General features: G+C 44.1%; 1 pseudogene; it reads right to left on the reverse strand.

Annotated features, from left to right (window-relative positions):
* Positions 1 to 11,340: 11,340 nt before the first annotated feature.
* LOC106575633 (keratin, type I cytoskeletal 18-like) lies at positions 11,341 to 17,679 on the reverse strand (annotated as a pseudogene).
* Between the last annotated feature and the right edge of the window lie 43 nt (positions 17,680 to 17,722).

The following is a 17,722-nucleotide window of genomic DNA, read 5'->3' on the forward strand; positions in this document are numbered from 1 at the left end:
ACAATTGTTGGAAATATTACTTGTGTCATACACAAAGTAGATGTCCTAACCGACTTGCCAAAAATATAGTTTGTTAACAAGAAATTTGAGGAGTGGTTGAAAAATGAGTTTTAATGACTCCAACCTAAGTGTATGTAAACTTCTGACTTCAAGTGTATGAACAGGGTTTCCAGGAGTGGCAGGCTGATATGTTTATTGTCTTGCAGAAATATTTTATATGTACCAAGGCCATTCCCTGGCTACCCATCAACATTGTTCCTGGCCAAACTGACATTTCTTCTCCACAATTAATTTATGTAGTGATCGATAGAGCAGAGGAATTACATTCAGGGTGAGTCGTCAGGCACCCAAGGCCAAGGAATGGAGAGAGAGAGGTGACCTGGAGGGAGTTCCAGACCTCAGCTTTTTATAAGGCAGAAAAGCAGAGATGGGTGGCTGACAAGGAAACATTAAACACAAAATGCACACATACTCTCCTATCTCTCTCACACACACACTATGTAAACATGTATATAAATAAATTGTAATTGTTTATTTTATGTATGCTTTTAGGATTGGAGAAATCTAGTTCTACAACTCTCTTCAGTGCAGTTAACAAATATACTCTTTAATAACTAACAACATTCTATAATGAATACATATTAGAATAATAATCCATAATAGAGTGACCAATAGGGATTGTTTAGAGTTTTATTTAGTACACAAGTAGTGCTTCAGGGTGGGACCCAACCGTGTCTCAAAAGCAGCAGAAAAGGTCACCAACATGTCTGTTATGTCTATACACGTCTGGCTTGACTAGGCTACCTGCTGATACCTGGCCTCATGCTATAGTCACAATTCCTTACAACTCCAGTCCTTGTTTCACAGAATCTAATCTTACATGTCATCAACCATAGTTGTCATTCATGGGAGACGACATGTTTACTGTTGCATTGTCTTTGGCTTCACTTTAGCTTCTCTGTGAAAACAGCTCTGTTTGATTTAGATCCAATTCCTCAGAACTCCAGTCCTGACTTCCTCAGATCAGTGACAATGTTTCTGTGGGTGAACAGTAAACACACAGCCACTGTTTTCAGTCCAACAGTTTTAGGCCCACCACTACAACACTACACTTACTACCTGGGGAATATTGCACAACTCATTGGTAATAAAAACAATATTCAATGTCTTGAAAAAGAGAACTGGAAGGCATTGATGATACAGAGTCAAGAACAATGTCTTGAACATATTTATTTTGTAGAGAAACATCTCTGAGAAGGAATGCAGTGGAATAACAACACCAAATCTACTTCACACTGTACACAACATCATTAGTTACGATGAATAGAAAACATGACAGCTTTGTCTGGCCAGCCAGCCATATTGCTAGGTCCTGCCTGCCGGCCAGAGAGACAGCTAGGTCCTGCCTGCCGGCCAGAGAGACAGCTAGGTCCTGCCTGCCGGCCAGAGAGACAGCTAGGTCCTGCCTGCCGGCCAGAGAGACAGCTAGGTCCGGCCAAGTATCTAGGTCCGTAATAGAGTGACCAATAGTGACTGTGTTGTGATTGTTTAGAGTTTTTTTTAGTACATAAGTAGAGCCCCAAGGAGGGATCGAACCGTGTCTCAAAAGCAGCAGAAAAGGTCAAATAAGGTCATGGTGGAAAAAGTACTGTATTGTCATACTTGAGTAAAAGTAAAGGTGCCTTACAGTTTTTTGCGATTGCTTACATACTTGTTGCAGAATTTGGCTCTTTGTGTCAAAACTCTACACACAAGCCAAATAAGACACAACACTTGGAGATAAACATCTCACTTCTACTGGTCATTCAACTGAGACTGCTCTTCTCTGTGTCACGGAGGCTCTCCGCACTGCTAAAGCTAACTCTCTCTCCTCTGCTCTCATCCTTCTAGACCTATCTGCTGCCTTTGATACTGTGAACCATCAGATCCTCCTCTCCACCCTCTCCGAGTTGGGCATCTCCGGCGCGGCTCACTCTTGGATTGCGTCCTACCTGACAGGTCGCTCCTACCAGGTGGCATGGCGAGAATCCGTCTCCGCACCACGTGCTCTCACCACTGGTGTCCCCCAGGGCTCAGTTTTAGGCCCTCTCCTATTCTCGCTATACACCAAGTCACTTGGCTCTGTCATATCCTCACATGGTCTCTCCTATCATTGCTACGCAGACGACACACAATTAATCTTCTCCTTTCCCCCTTCTGATAACCAGGTGGCGAATCGCATCTCTGCATGTCTGGCAGACATATCAGTGTGGATGACGGATCACCACCTCAAGCTGAACCTCGGCAAGACGGAGCTGCTTTTCCTCCCGGGGAAGGACTGCCCGTTCCATGACCTCCCCATCACGGTTGACAACTCCATTGTGTCCTCCTCCCAGAGTGCTAAGAGCCTTGGCGTGACCCTGGACAACACCCTGTCATTCTTCGCTAACATCAAGGCGGTGACCCGATCCTGTAGGTTCATGCTCTACAACATTCGCAGAGTACGACCCTGCCTCACACAGGAAGCGGCGCAGGTCCTAATCCAGGCACTTGTCATCTCCCGTCTGGATTACTGCAACTCCCTGTTGGCGGGGCTCCCTGCCTGTGCCATTAAACCCCTACAACTCATCCAGAACACTGCAGCTCGTCTGGTGTTCAACCTTCCCAAGTTCTCTCACGTCACCCCGCTCCTCCGCACACTCCACTGGCTTCCAGTTGTAGCTCGCATCTGCTACAAGACCATGGTGCTTGCCTACGGAGCTGTGAGGGGAACGGCACCTCCGTACCTTCAGGCTCTGATCAGGCCCTACACCCAAACAAGGGCACTGCGTTCATCCACCTCTGGCCTGCTCACCTCCCTACCTCTGCGGAAGCACAGTTCCCACTCAGCCCAGTCAAAACTATTCGCTGCTCTGGCACCCCAATGGTGGAACAAGCTCCCTCACGACGCCAGGACAGCGGAGTCAATCACCACCTTCCGGAGACACCTGAAACCCCACCTCTTTAAGGAATACCTGGGATAGGATTAAGTAATCCCCCCCCACCCTCCCCCCCAAAAAGATATAGATGTACTATTGTAAAGTGGTTGTTCCACTGGATATCATAAGGTGAATGTACCAATTTGTAAGTAGCTCTGGATAAGAGCGTCTGCTAAATGACGTAAATGTAAATGTAAATGTAAAATGAAACTGCAATCAAAACCTAACATTCCTTTTTCAAACTGGCATTTGCAACAAAATGGTACGCACATGCACCATTTTGAATTACTCTAGCAACAACACATTGATGTACTTTATACAAAACACTGCTGTCTTTAGTACTTTGTGTACCTTTTTCATTTTCTCCTACAGGCTTCTGTGAAAGATTGTTCCAGTACAGTACATCTACTCACATTTCAATGAACACAAAAATATAAAGGCTTCAGAAAAATATATATACAGCTTATTTTTTTGCCATTGCAGGTTTTTACAACAACAACAAAAAACACAAAGTAGAATTACAGTACAGTAATTAATACAATATGTTACTGTAAACTCACGGAAACAAAAAATGATTACAGTAAAATTACAGTGCAATGGTAAACAAAAAATAGTATTGTAAAGGATTGTTAGGGTGGATGGTTTATGGATCCCACCTTCTGTTAGGGTCTGGCCACATCACCTCATCCACATCACAAGCAATGTCATCCCTGGCTAGGCAACAGGGAAAATAATCACCTTGCGTGCCGTATCCAACCATGGACTGACCCCACCTCAATGTCTCCAAATGCTTCTTCCATTGCTTGCAGAAGAGGCAGGCGGGCATGTGGTTAGTGGCCATACACTTTCCAACGCCAAGCCAAAAAGAATTCCTCAATCGGATTGAGAAATGGGGAGTAAGGGGGCAAGTATACAACTGTGAAGTTATTGTGGTTGGTGAACCAGTCACTGACCAGAGCAGCCCTGTGGAAACTAACATTATCCCAGATGACAACTAACCTGGGCTGCTCTGATCCGTCCTGTACAACTGCATTATGTAGTGCATCCAGAAATATCATTATGTGTGCAGTATTGTAGGGACCTAGGGTGGCATGGTGATGGAGAACTCCTTGCAGACTAATGGCGGCACACAAGGTGATATTTCCCCCTCGCTGCCCAGGGACATTCACAACGGCTCTTTGTCCTGTAACATTTCGGCCCCGACGCCTGGTTTTAGATAGATTGAATCCAGCTTCATCAATGAAAAAGAACTCATGAGGCTGTGCAGCTGCATCAAAGTCCAGGACTCTCTGTAACAGAACATGCATACACTGTACTGTGAATATGGTGTAACTCAAAACACAGGACTACAATGTCTACATTTTCACACAAGGATGGGGTGGGTTGGGTCAGACACATTCAGTCAAAACTACAAGCAAGGCAGGTGGCCCCACAGACCCCCCCCCCCCACACCCAGAATGGGGGCACCTGCCTAGGTCACATACTGCTTTGTCTGAATGTATCTATACAGTGCCAATAGGACACAATCTACTGCCATTACTGTACTACATTACAGTATAGTGCAGTGACACTTACTTGCACGTAGTCATAGTGAAGGTCTTTGACTCTAACGCTGTTCATATCAAATGGAACCCTGTACAGCTGCTTCATTGTAAGTTGGTGTTGATGCAAGATGCGGCAGTGTTGACATACTGACACGATTGATATTATGGAATGCTGTGTGATCTGCAATGATTTGCTCTCATAGTTACAGATTTCCACAATTGTTTATACACATTTGCTGAATCTTTGGCCCATTTTCCCCAAACTCTGAACACAAAACCACAGACACAAAATGCTAAACTCTACAAATCTCTAGCAAAAGCAAACACTGCATTCAAAACTGTTTTCTTTCCTAAATGTTTTTTTGCATCAAAATGACACACGTCATATGAATAGATCTGACTACCAACCAACAACACACTGATGTGCTCAACACAAAACACTACTATGAATATCCCATCAGTGGGTTTATGCCTTTTGCATTTTCAGTGTTACACTGTAGCTGGTTGTAAAAGATTATTACAGTAATGTATAACTTCTCAAATATACATAAACACACACAAATGCAATACAGTAACGATGTCATTTATTTCCAAAATGCAGTATTTTGAACACTTGTGTTTGTATGTAACTCTTTCCATAGCCAACAGGAGAAAACCCGGACAAACATTCAGTGAGATAAAGGGTTTTCTGTACAAAAAATGAAAGAGGCTCATTCTTTCAAAACTCTAAACACAAAAAGACAAAAACACACGCAAAATGTAAGAAAAAAGACATTAGACTGCATCCTGCCTCCTATTTTGGTCTGGCCACAGCACCTCATCTACATCACAAGCGATGTTCTCCCTGGCTAAACAGCGGGGAAAGAATCTTCTGGAGTGAGGGATCCAGTCACTCGAAAGCCCCTACATCAACTTTACCACATGCATCCTTCATTGCATGGAGAAGAGGGGATGGCGATCATACACCTTCCACCGCCATGCCGAAAAAAAACTATTCAATTGGGTTTAGGAATGGGGAATATGGTGGGAGGTATAGAACACTAAATTGTGGGTGGTCAATGAACCAGTTGTGGACCAGAGCAGCCGGTGGAAACTCACGTTGTCCCAGATGACAACATACCTGGGCTGCTCTGGTCCAACCTCTGCCCGGCTGGAATGAGGAAGCCATGTAGTGTGTCCAGGAATGTGATGAGAAGGGCGGTGTTGTAGGGACCAAGGTTGGCATGGTGATGGAGGACGCCTTGCTGGCTAACAGCTACGCACATGGTAATATTCCCTCCACGCTGTCCAGGGACATTCACAGTGGCCGGTGACCAATAATGTTCCATCCCCTTCTTTTGGCTAGGTTGAAGCCAGCCTCATCAATGTAAATATAAACATACTGAATTGCAGCGGCATCCAGCTACAAGACTCTCTGAAACAGACAAGACAATATGTGACATAGACCTAGAGCAGTCAATATGGTGAGGCACAATACATTGGATTACAGTACTGTAATGTGTCTATACAGTGCTGATATGGTAGTAAATTCACAGTATAGTACTTACTTGCACATATTCATAACGCTGTTCTTTAACCCTCTCTGAGTTTCACTCAAATGGCACCCCGTAGACCTGTTTCATCCGGATTCGGTTTCGCTGTAATACACAGTCCAATGTAGACAAGCCCACCTGGTGAATGTTATTGAATATTGTGTTGTCTGCAATTATGTGGTTCTGGATTTCCTGTAGTGTAATGTTGTTGTTTGCCACCATCATGTTCACAATAGCGGTCTACTGTTCCTGTCACGCCCTCACCATAGAGAGCCCTTAGTTCTCTATGGTGTTGTAGGTCAGGGCGTGACTAGGGGGTTTTCTAGTCTGTATTTTCTATGTTGGTGTATTAGTATGGTTCCCAATTAGAGGTAGCTGTTTATCGTTGTCTCTAATTGGGGATCATACTTAAGTTGTTCATTGTTCCCACCTGCTTTGTGGGATATTGTTTTGTGTATGTGCATGTAGCACCACTACTTTCACATTTCCTTGTTGGTTTATTGTTTTGTAGAAGTTTCACTGTTTATTAAAAGATGTGGAACGTCTCTCATCATGTGCATGACAGAATATCCCACCAAACAAGGACCAAGCAGTGTGCAATGGAGGGAAAAGTGAGTTGGACCTGGGAAGAGATCATGGGAGGATGCGAGACCCTTCCTTGGCGGGAGTTGCCAGGAAATCAGGAAGGACAGCGACGACGCCGGGGGCTGCGGCCACAGAAACCCCAAGATGTTTTTGGGGGGGGCACGAGGGGTGGTCGGCCGAGCCAAGGAGAAAGCCAAAGCCCGCCTGGGAGTCGATGGAGCAGTGTGACGAGGGATATCGGAGAATGACTTTGGCGAGGAGTATGCTACAGCGCAGGCGTGCTGAAGACACCAGCCCGGTGCCATCTTGTGCCAGCTCCCCGCACTCGCCCTGAAAAGCCAGAGACCGTCAGGGAGGCGATGGAGAAGTTGGGGGGGAGAGAGAGAGGAGAGAGATGTTGGTCAAGTGTGTTCTGCTCAACATTCAACCTGAAGAGCCTGTCAGCAGTCTGGTGAAGTCTGTGCCGGTTTCACGCATCTGGCCTCCAGTGCGACTCCCCAGTTTTGTACGTCCTGTGCCAGCTCCCCGCACTCGCCCTGAAGTGCGTGTCACCAGTCCGGTGCCACCTGTGCCGACTCCACGCACCAGGCCTCCAGTGCGCCTCCCCAGTCTGGTACGTCCTGTGCCGGCTCCCTGCACTCGCCCTGAAGTGCGTGTCACCAGTCCGGTGCCACCTGTGCCGACTCCACGCACCAGGCCTCCAGTGCGCCTCCCCAGTCTGGTACGTCCTGTGCCAGCTCCCTGCACTCGCCCTGAAGTGCGTGTCACCAATCCGGTGCCACCTGTGCCGGCTCCACGCATCTGGTCTCTAGTGCGCCTCCCCAGTCCGGTACGTCCTGTGCCAGCTCCTCGCCCTGAAGTGCGTGTCAACAGTCCAGTGCCACCTGTACCGGCTCCACGCACTAGGCCTCTAGTGTGCCGCTCCAGCCCGGAGCGTCCTGTGCCCGCTCCACGCAGTCGACCTGAGGAGCGTGTCATCAGTCCGGTGCAACCTGCGCCGATGCCCAGTCCAGGCATGGCATCCAGTCCCGCTCCAAGGCCGGAGCCTTCCTCTGCGCCGGTGCCCAGTCCAGGCATGGTGTCCAGTCCCGCTCCATGGCCGGAGCCTTCCTCTGCACCGATGCCCAGTCCAGGCACGGCGTTCAGCCCGGCGCCATGGCCGGATCCTGGGTCTGCGGGGCCCACCCACGCGCCATTGGTTTTGCGTCCTGCACCTTTGGGGGGACTGTCACGCCCTGACCATAGAGAGCCCTTGGTTCTCTATGGTGTTGTAGGTCAGGGCGTGACTAGGGGGGCGTTCTAGTCTGTATTTTCTATGTTTGTGTATTAGTATGGTTCCCAATTAGAGGCAGCTGTTTATCATTGGCTCTAATTGGGGATCATACTTAAGTTGTTCATTGTTCCCACCTGCTTTGTGGGATATTGTTTTGTGTATGTGCATGTAGCACCACTACTTTCACATTTCCTTGTTGGTTTATTGTTTTGTAGAAGTTTCACTGTTTATTAAAAGATGTAGAACTCTAATCACGCTGCGTCTTGGTCCGTCTCATCACGTGCGTGACAGTTCTAGTGTGAACAGCTGTCGTCTTCCACCATGGCCTGTCCAGCTCTGTTCTGCAGAAGATTCACAAATATATGATTGGTTACAGTAAGCTAAAATAATCTTTCAATATGAAATGACGTTACAGTAACATTGACCAACAATCACTGAGTAACATAGGCCTACTGATATGTCGGACTGCATTATACTACAATATACATACATAAAGAGCATAGTGTAGATGGTAGGTAACTTACCGGTTGTCATTTCTGAATGTACGGATGAGAGATGCAACCGTGTAGCGGCTCAGGTTGGGCTGAACTCTGTCCAGCCTCCCTCATACTCAAACCATGGTTGAGCACATGGTCAACCAATGTGGCCCTGATCTCGTCTGCGATAACTGTCTTTCCTCTTCCTCCCACTCTAGCTCCACCATTGACTTCCCAAACAGGAGAGCTCACCTGCGGCCTTTTACAGTGCTAAAGCTCTAATTTCTAAGTGAAAAATTCAGCAACTAGTGTTTACACCTGTGAGGACTGGGCGTTGCCATTTCTTTCCAAAGGGACTAAAGAGATTTTAATTTTGAGTGTTATGCCTAATGTAGAGAACTGCGTGTAGTGTTTTGCAAAAATTGTGATAAAGAATTGAAAACTGAGTGTAAAGCAGGAATTGTTCTTGCAATTTTGCAGACTTGGTTTAGGGATTTGGTACATGAGTTTGAGGGATTGAGTTTCAAGTTCCAATTTGTGTAAACAATTGGGAAACACTAATGTAGGCGGATGGTGTTGGCCAACACTAGATTGACAATGGCCAGTTCCTGTTCATGGGTGAACAGACATTGCCTTCCACCTTCAAGTCGTTGTGATGGGGCGGTGAGTCGGAAGCAGGTGAAACATTTAAATAAAACAAAACCAAGAACATGACACTAACAAGGCAGAACGCCGATACACAACACCAACTGGTGAGTGAACATGGGAGATTGGGGAGGAAATGAAATGAAGGTAATGGAGTCCAGGTGTGAATCATAATGATTAACATGTGCCCATAATGACGGGTGCCAGGTGTGCGAGAAGCTGATTTCCAGGACCGGTGGTTAGTATTCTGGCGACGTCACGCATCAGAGGGGAGGAGCAGGAGTAGATGTGACAGTCATCTGGTAGTTCTGTAGAAAATCCAAGAATGTGATGTCATTGGTTAGGTTCTTTTTTACATCCTGTACACAGTAACATCAAAACTGTATTACATGTACTTCACAGCACTATACCTATTTGTTTTTGTTCACTGAGCATAGACCTAATATTGTAGGACTACATTGTATTCTACTGTGATGCAGAATGATGTGCAACAATTACAGGTACAGTCTAGTGTAGAAAGTTGAAGACATACCTGTTCGCCAGTCTAAATGTCTATATTATGGATGCTACTGTGTAGCAACTCAGGTTGGGCTGGACTTTCTGCCCAGCCTCCCTCATCGTCAGGCCATGATTTATGACGTGGTCCGCCAAAGTGGCCCTAATGTCCTCGGAAGTATGTCTCCGTCTAGTGCCTGGTCCCCTTCTTTGTTCTCTCGCTCTCACTGCCTACATGTTTGTAAAGTTCTCACAAAAGAGGTGAGCTTACCTCAGGTCTATTTGTAGTGCTAAGGCTCAAACTAATTGGTGTTCAATTACTGTAGAAGTGTTTTCATGTGTGTGTGGGAGTTGCCAATTACAGGTATGTTTTGCATTTTCAATAGAAGTGTTTTCCTAATGATTGCAAGAGATTTCATTCTTGAACGAAGTGTCTAATGTAAGAAACAGTCTGTAGTGTTTTGAAAGTGCAAAGTGTGTTGCAGAATTTCAAAGAAAGTGCAAAGCAGAAAATGGGTTTGTACTTTTGGTGCCTTTGTTTACGGCATGGTTACAAAAGTGAAGGTTTTGATGTTTTTGTCTAAGTATTCACTTTCAGTGTGGAAGCAATCGGCAAAAACTGTAATAGAAAATGACTCAAGTAAAAGTCACCCAGTAAAATACTACTTGAGTAAAAGTAAAAAAGTATTTGGTTTTAAATATACTTAAGTATCAAAAGTAAAAGTATAAATCATTTCAAATGGCTTAGATTAAGCAAACCAGATGGCACTATTTTCATGTTTTCTAACACTCAGACATAATTAACAAACAAAGCATTTGTGTTAAGTGAGTCCGCCAGAAGCATTTGGGAAGACCAGGGATGTTTTCTTGATAAATGCATAAGTTGGACCATTTTCCTGTCCTGCTAAGCATTCAAAATGTAACGAGTCATTTTGGGTGTGAGGGAAAATGTTTTGAGTAAAAATTACCTTATTTTCTTTAGGAATGTAGTAAAGTAAAAGTTGTCAAAAATTGAAATAGTAAAGTACAGATAGCCAAAAAAACGACTTAAGTAGTACTTAAAAGTATTTTTTACTTAAGTACTTTACACCACTGAATAAGGTCACCAACATGTCTGTTATGGCTATACACGTCTGGCTTGACTAGGCTTTTTGCTGATACCTTCTCCTCATGCCATAGTCACATTTCCTTACAACTCCAGTCCTTGTTTCACAGAATCTAATCTTACATGTCATCAACCATAGTTGTCATTCATGGGAGACGACATGTTTACTGTTGCATTGTCTTTGGTTTCACTTTAGCTTCTCTGTGAAAACAGCTCTGTTTGATTTAGATCCAATTCCTCAGAACTCCAGTCCTCACTTCCTCAGATCAGTGTCAATTTTTCTGTGGGTGAACAGTAAACACACAGCCACTGTTTTCAGTCCAACAGTTTTAGGCCCACCACTACAACACTACACTTACTACCCGGGGAATATTGCACAACTCATTGGTAATAAAAACAATATTCAATGTCTTGAAAAAGAGAACTGGAAGGCATTGATGATACAGAGTCAAGAGCAATGTCTTGAACATATTTATTTTGTAGAGAAACATCCCTGAGAAGGAATGCAGTGGAATAACAACACCAAATCTACTTCAAACCGTACACAACATCATTAGTTATGATGCTGGGCTTCAAAACACGAAGAGAAAAGACTAGAGGGATGGGGGTTGAGGTGAGGAGGGGGTTTCAGGGTGGCAGACTTCTTTATGGGTTTCTCTTTATGGTCATTATTGTCTGCATCGGAGGAGGAAGAAGAAACAAGAGGAGGAATCTTTGGTTTATCCTCTTCAGCTGGTAACTGCTTCGGTTGTTGGTGTCTCAGCCTTAGCTGCCTTTGTAGGGGCCTCTGTCTTTGTAGGGAGGCTCTCTTGAGTTGCAGGGGCTTCTGTCTTCTTTGTGGGGGCCTCTTGGATTCGAGGGGGACATTTCTGAGTTGCCGGGGCTTCTGTCTTTTTGGGGACCTCCTTTCCATCAACTTCATCCTTCATCAAGGCTTTCTTAGGTGGCTGGGGCGGCTCTGATGTGGAGTCAGGATAGAGGAAGAAGATCTCAGTCTGAAGGTTTTGTAGGATGTTTTTCAGTTGAGGAATTGAAGTAACCTTGTCGAACCATCCTGATTGCTACGCTCCCCATTCTGTTTCTGTTTAAATCTGAATGTGAGCTATTGCATGATCAGGATGGTTCCACCAGACTATAATAGAAGAAGACATACAATTTGAATTGGAAATGTATAGTATGTTGGCCATGTTCAAATCAAATTGCACATTCTACTTGAATCAGATGTTTGCATGAATTGAATGGGAATAGACACCCCCTCTGCAACACATCCACATAACATTGGGATCAAATGAATCAATGTCTTACAATCGTACAAGGAACAACTCACAACACCACTGGATCTGTCTACAACATGTTAATAACATTGTCTTTGACATCATGCAGTTATACAGTGACATAGGTAGGTAGTGCAGACAGAGAGATATTAGCCATAACTGAGAATGAACAGCAATCTGGAGTGGTGTTAGAGAGCACTGTGATTGATTGGTACGTGAGACAGAGACATCTTAGATGGACAGTGATATAATGGTATGTTGGATTCCCTGGTGTCTTCTCCCCATACATCAGATCAGATGGTTCAGTAGAGCCGATGTCCAGTACTTACCACAATTCACTGCCTGCTCCAAAGAAAAGTCCACGCTGTTGGGGAAGAGGATAAATTACACCACTTAACCGGCAACTTGAAATGTAATACCAGGTTTACTGCAAATGTGTTGCAGCTACAGATCCTATAGAAACTGAATGTTGTTTGATCCTATGTATAGGTACCTCATTATAAGCCATGAGCTACCTGGGAATACCGGCTATAACAACCCTCATCAAGTCATGATTACTGAGCCCCCATTCCCTCTGGGTTTATGCATCGTTAGCTCACCTGTCGTCGGGGGCGATGTCGTGCATTAGGCTGCGGAAGTTCTCGATCTCGGCCTCCAGCTTCATCTTGACGTGGAGCAGCTCCTGGTAGTCATCCACATGCCTCTCCACCTGCGTCCTCACCTGCACCAGCTCTCCCTCCAACTGCAGCAGGATCTTATTGAGGCAGGTCATCTCACAGTTGTACCGCCCATCCGTGTCCTTCAGAGATTCCTCGTGGGAGTAGACCTGTGACGGACAAGGAAAGAGACCAATCAATTTGTGAGCAGATGTGACGGACAGGCACAGGGACCAATCAAATCCATTTGAACTCACTATTTTTATTTGTATTTCTTGACTATAAAGACAGCCAGCAAGGCATTGTGAAATGCTATCGGATGTTGGACTGTTGTATTAGTTGTTGATAAATCAAGTTCACATATGTTCCAGGTGGCGACCATGTTGATGACAGGTCATGAAGTTCAGTCTGGTTCTTAATGACAGAGTTCAATGTAATAACCAGGTCGGCTGGTCTATATAGAGGTGTTGCATTCTCTGTAGGTCAGGGGATATGTGTGTGCATAGTTGACCCCTGTTTAGCATGGTCAGCTTTACCTTGACCCAGTTTACAGTTGACCTACACTCTTAGATAAAAAGGTGCTATTTAGGGTTATTCGGCGGTCCCCATAGGTGAACCCTTTGATGAACCTTTTCGGTTGCAGGTAGAACCCTTTTGGTTCCATGTAGAACCCTTTCTAAAGAGGGTTCTACATTGATCACAAAATGGTTCTACCTGGAACCAATAATGGTTCTCCTATGGGGATAGCTGAACTCTTTTTCTACGCGTGTAGGACAGTACAGGTGGTCTATGGGGGTTACCTATGTTGGGTATGGTCCGGTGTGTGTGATGTCACTGGTACTATAACATCATTTACATGGGCTACAATATGATGACATACCAAAACCAACACAGGGGACAGAATGGAGTCTTTTCAGCTGGGAATTCGTGAGTGAGTGAGTGAGTGTGTGAGAGATGTTGCAGGTAGGTAAGTATTACCATGCTCATTATAGACTGTATGTCTATCTCCAGGAGGTGTCTCTGTCTGTGCAGGTCTTTGAGCTCATTCTTGCCTGAATGCAGAGCCTCAGTATTCTGAACCACCTCTACCTTGATGCTGTCAAACTGTTAGAGAGAGAGAGAGAGAGAACCAAACTCAGAACCAAAAAAGCACAGTACAACAGCAAGATGCTGACACTATTTGAGGAGTCCATAAACACAAACAACTTCTGGCAAAATTGAAAAACCCAACAACAACAAAAAAGACAGGAATTAGCAAAACAAAATGGTGACATATGGACAACCCATTTTAAAACACTCTACTACACCGTTCAAATTCATGCAAATGCAGAACAACACCAAATTCAAGAGAAGTTGAATGGATTAGAAAAAGCTATAAAGGACAATCAAAATCCATTGGACTCCCCAATTACTGACCAGGAGCTGTATAAGAAACTTCAGGCCCTCAAATGTAAAAAGCATGCGGACCTGATGGCATCCGAAATGAGATGCTCAAACTCACTAGTGCAAAATGTCAACTGGCTATATTAAAACTGTTTAATTTGATCCTGAGTGTAGGTTATTTCCCTGACATTTGGAATCAAGGACTCATGACCCCAATCTTTAAGACATTTGACCCTAACAATTACAGAGGCATTTGTGTGTAACAGTAACCTGGGGAAGGTTTTCTGTAGTATTATAAATGTAAGAGTTCTAAACTTCCTTAAGAAGCACAATGTCTTGAGTAGAAGCCAAATTGGATTTATACCAAAACATCGCACGACCGATCATATTTACACCCTACACACCCTGATAGATGAACATGTCTACCAAAATAATTCCAAAATGTACGCTTCCTTTATCGACTTCCAAAAAGCATTTGATTCTATTTGGCATACAGGACTGTTCTATGAAGTTATTGAAAGTGGTGTAATGGGTTAAACATATTACATAATTAGTTCAATGTATACTGGCAATACATTGAGATTCAAAATTGGCAAGAAAATAACTTAATTCTTTAAACAGGGGTGGGGCCTTCACCAGGGTTGCAATCCGAGCCCTGCGCTCTTCAATATTTAAATAGAGGAATTGGCCACTATTCTATAAAAATCCTCAGCCCCTGGTGTTAGTCTCCACAATTCAGAGGTTAAATGCCTGCTCTTCGCAGATTACCTGTGCCTGCTGTCACCAACAGCAGGCACAGACCTGGGCCCTGGCAGTAAACCCCAAAAATACAAAAATAATGATTTTCCAGGGAAGATCCAGATCTCAGGGAATTAGACCAACGTTCTCAATTGGTGCAAAATGTATAGAGTACTGCACACACTACAATTACTTAGGTTTTAAAATAAACTAAACTGGAGACCTTAATAAGGCAGTGAATGAACTGAGAGAGAAAGCACGCAGGGCATTCTACGCCATTAAAAAACAAATTCAAATACCAAATATAAAATTAGGCTAAAACTAATTGATTGTGTCATTGAACCAATTGCACTTTATGGCAGTGAGGTGTGGGGTCCACTTGCAAAACAAGATTTCACCCAATGGGACAAACACCCCATTGAAACACTGCATGCAGAGTTCTGTAAAATTCTCCTACATGTCTAGAGGAAAACTACAAACAATGCATGCAGGGCAGAATTAGACCAATATCCACTAATAATAAAAACTCAAAAAAGAGAAATTCAGTTTTGGAATTATCTAAAATACAGTGACCCCGTCTCATATCATTACCAGGTCCTGTAATGCCAAGAGCTGAGCAAAGAAAAGAGTCCCCTCATCCAGCTAGTCCTGGGGCTGAGTTCACAAACCTGTTCTACTAACACACTGAAGCCTCAGGACCAAAACATCCAATCAATCAGAATAAACCAAATTACAACACAGTCAACACAAAACTACATTACTTATTGGGGAAACACAACACAAGCACAAAGCAAAATGCAGTGCTACTGGGCCCTAAATCTACAGTAGACCATGGCAAACTATTTGACCATGGTTACTGATCAAAACCTTAGAAAAACCTTGACAAAGTACAGGCTCAGTGAGCACAGCCTTGCTATTGAGAAGGGTAGACCCAGGAAAACCTGGCTCCCTGTAGAGTAAAGGCTGTGCAACCACTGCACCACAGCAGAACCTGAGACAGAGCTGCGTTTCCTGACAAAATGTCAAAAATATAAAACAATTAGAGAGTGTTATTTCCCAAAATTTGAAACCCTTATTCAAGGTTTCAAAGACCTCTCTGATGAGAATAGGCTACCCATCCTGTTGGGGGAAGACGCAGAGAACTATGGGTTGGCAGCGCACTACGGTACATTGCTGCCTGACATAAGATGAGTCAGTTTCTGACATACCAACCGCCCTGCACATAACCTCTATGCTTATTGTTATTGTAATTGTTCAATGTATGATTATTTTGACCCTTGATTATTGTAGTTACTGCTGTCCCATTGACAGTATTGATTATTATTATTTGAATTATGTTAATATTGTAAATCTTTGGCAATATGTACATTGTTACATCATGCCAATAAAGGAAATTGAATTAAATTGAGAGAGAGACAGAGAGAGAGAGAGAGAGCAAGCGAGATTAATTCATTAAGGAATGAACAAACAAAGAAGCAAAGGAATTAGATAATTAATGAACAAACAAAGTAATATAGTGTGGTTCATTGATAAGGAAGTAAATCTTCATACCTTGCTCTGGTACCAGTCGTCGGTATCCTTGAGGTTCTTCTTGGCCAGTTTCTCATACTGGGAGCGGATCTTGTTGAGTGTATCACTCAGGTTATTGTCCTGGGAGTCAAACTCCACGAGGACGTTGGAGTCCTTGATCTTCTTACGCAGCTCATCAACATCCTGCATGCAGCAGGGGAGAATACAGTAGTTATTATGGGCTATTTCAAGTAAAAGCTGCGCTAGGATCATCTCTCCCATTCCCAGCTATAAACCTAACCATTATGAGGTAAATCTCAAAACTGTTCCGGGAACAGCGGGTGAATGAGTGTGTGCCCTTACATCCTTATGGTCCTTCTTGAGGAAGGCGAGCTCTTCCTTCACAGACTCGATCTGGCTCTCCAGCTACATGCGGTTCAGGTTGGTGTCGTCAATCATCTTCTTCAGACCAATCAAGTCCCGCTCCACAGTCTTCCTGGCCTGCTTCTCGTTGTCCAGCCTGCAGAGGAGAGGACAGGAGCATGTATCAGTCTCTCTTAGCCCCATACAATGTAAAAAGCCCCATTGGGTTTTAGCAAAGACTGCTATATGTAAATGAGCACCATTTTCATAAAATTTGTTATTATGACATAATAATAATAATAATCCAATAATATTTATTTTATTTTGTGTATTTTTGAACAATTTTTTGTATTAATTGAGGGTACTACTAAGTACGTTAAATAAATCTCCAGGTCTTCTTCTATAATAAATTGATAGCATGTCATGTCTCACTTGTTTTTTTAAGTCATCATTGGCCAGTTTGGTGTTATCAATTTGCAGTAACAAACGTGCATTATCCATGGTCATATTATGGAGCTGAAACCGAGAGAACATGGGCCAGTTACTGAGAATTCAATAAACACACCAAATGATTCACAGACAGAGATCAAGTGACTATCAGGTGAATAAGCTCAGCTGACATAAACATACAGTACTGTACATTGATCATTTAAAGGGCAAAATGCAGAATAAATCAGTCTAATTAATCATATTAAATAATTAACTGAGTGAAAAATCACCTTCTTCCTGAGGTCATTCAACGGTTTCTCAACCACATCCCAGTCGCGGCCGTTGGGGTCTCCTCTCTTGTTCAAGATGTCCTGATCTAGTCGTCCAGATCTTTGTTGGCTTCCTCCAGGTTCCTCACCCTGCCCAGGTAGCCAGACAGACGGTCGTTGAGACCCTTCATGGTCTTCTTATCATCCGGGCGGGCCCGGGGCAGGGGAGACCTCCTTTGAATTCTCCGGGTCAGAACGCATCGCGTTCCGTAGCCCCTCCAGACTAGCCACGGACACCCTGGAGCCTCTTCCCCGGCCCCACCGAACATGCTAAAGGCTCTGTTCCTAGACATGGCAGTAGTTGGTTGAATGGGTGAGTTGAGAAAGAAAATAGAGAGGCAGTGTAGAACCGATAGTCACCTGTACAGGTAGTGATTGAGAGATGCGAGGGACTATTTTTATACCGCTGCTCAACACCTGAAACCGGCC

Source organism: Salmo salar, chromosome ssa17 (assembly GCF_905237065.1).
Source record: "Salmo salar chromosome ssa17, Ssal_v3.1, whole genome shotgun sequence".
NCBI lineage: Eukaryota > Metazoa > Chordata > Actinopteri > Salmoniformes > Salmonidae > Salmo > Salmo salar.